General features: G+C 38.1%; 1 long non-coding RNA gene across 1 annotated transcript; it reads right to left on the minus strand.

Annotated features, from left to right (window-relative positions):
* Positions 1-430: 430 nt before the first annotated feature.
* LOC309332631 lies at positions 431-1,827 on the minus strand. The gene is made up of 2 exons (XR_014152265.1): positions 1,648-1,827; positions 431-890 (listed from the first exon to the last, which is right to left on the minus strand). It is a non-coding gene; the product is annotated as an uncharacterized lncRNA (long non-coding RNA).

A 1,827-nucleotide genomic window follows, 5' to 3' on the forward strand; every position in this document is an offset into this window, starting at 1 on the left:
ACAAGTAGCCATATATCTTACATTTGCCTCAACAAGGCAACTTAATTACCAGATCACCTTTTGCCCCTTTTGCCCTGTTGCCCCTACATTCCAAAACAAATGGCTAAAACAGATGGCTCGTGGCATTAAGTACTATCTAAACAGAGATCTTACTATTTACCAACTCTTAATTAGTGTTTTTGCAGTTTGATTGTATTCTGTAATATGTAGGGTCAGTGTAACCTTTGCTCCCAGCCTGTATTTCCCTTTTACAACCTTGAGAAACCTGTCTCCTGCTACTACTATAAATCAGGGGGGCCCTTGTCCAGGAGGATAAACAACTGCCAGAGTCCTTAGCCAGCTGGTTTTCTGCCTGGCATGAAACATTTGCAAATCTTTAAGGTCATTTTAAAATACAGGCCTTGATCAGATGCCTCAGGATCACAGGTAGAAAATAGTCTTTCTAGCTTTTATTTTTTAAAAACAACAACACCACAAAGACTTTTCAATTCTACAATTGGAAATATTATTTAACACAATATAAAGAGGTGTTGATGTGCCAGGTACAGGGAAACATATTTGTATTAGATTAATTCCCATACGCTGATTTAAAAATAATAATAATATTAATTCATTATGCCTTCTTAATCTTCAGAATCAATATCCAAAAATGTTCACAGCAGTCCTGGTCAATAGTTGTATTTGAGTAATATTGCTCCAACATCTGCCCACTTCCAGTCTTGTGGTTCTTGAAGAATTTCCGGAAAGTGTAACTAACCACTGACATAATATCTGAGAGAAATAACAATTCTTTTTTTTTCTTTTTTCTTTTTTGAGAGCTTGAAGCAGTTTGAAAGAGGATCACTTCTTATCGTGTACACTATCATAAGAATATACCTTCCAAGATTTCTCTGATGAAAAGTGTTGTAAATAAAAAATATGCCCTTTTCCCTTATGGGGTATCCAAGAACCCATATAGAGTCCTTACATAGGTTCCCTATTGGTAGGAGAAAATAACAGAGGCCAACCAGAGAATATTGAGAAGCAAAGCAGCTAGTAAGCTTGATCTTTATTGATCTGTTGCAACAGGGTACTCCCCTCACACGCAGGAGAGGAGGAGGACCCCCAAAAATGCTGTGCAAGGGCTTATAAAGACTTTTGAAATTTCCATCCTCTAGATCAAGACCACCCCCAGAAACATTATGCATACATCACAGAAGGGGTGTAACCTAAGACCACCCCTCAGATACATCCCACCTACATCACAGAAATTTAAATGTTGTTTTTCTCTTGTCCTTGTTTATCTCCTGTCTGGCAGGTTACTTGATTGGATTTCCTGGGGAGCCTGGCCATTCTTTTGTAGTGGTAAAATACTTATTTCCTGGGCCAGGTCACAGGCTCACACCTTATTCATATCTTAAATGTGTGGAATTGTGCGGAAAGAGACAATGGGGAGACTTTTCCAGTTTGACCTTGCAGAGAAAACATTTGGTCAGTTTAGGAATCAAAATGGTTCCAGGTTGGCCTTCCTGTGTTGATCTATGTATGTGCAGTTATGAACATTGCCATATATCTAAGACCATAACATTCCTATCGCAAAAGAGGGACATACTATTCAATAATAATAATAATACTAATTTTATCATTTATATGTATACACCATGTTACCTCTTAGCTGTTTAGCTACAATGGCTGGAGATTCTGTTTAACTGTAGTGGCAAATAGCTTGTAATTGATCCGTTCTCCATTGACTTAGTTACCACCCCCTCCTGGGTCAGTGAATCAAATCTTGCATTATGTGAAATATTCCCAGTGGAGGACTGCAGGATCACATTAACAAAACTGCTT

The sequence above is a fragment of the Podarcis erhardii genome (genome assembly GCF_964252035.2).
Source record: "Podarcis erhardii genome assembly, chromosome: 17".
In the NCBI taxonomy this organism is placed as follows: Eukaryota; Metazoa; Chordata; class Lepidosauria; order Squamata; family Lacertidae; genus Podarcis; species Podarcis erhardii.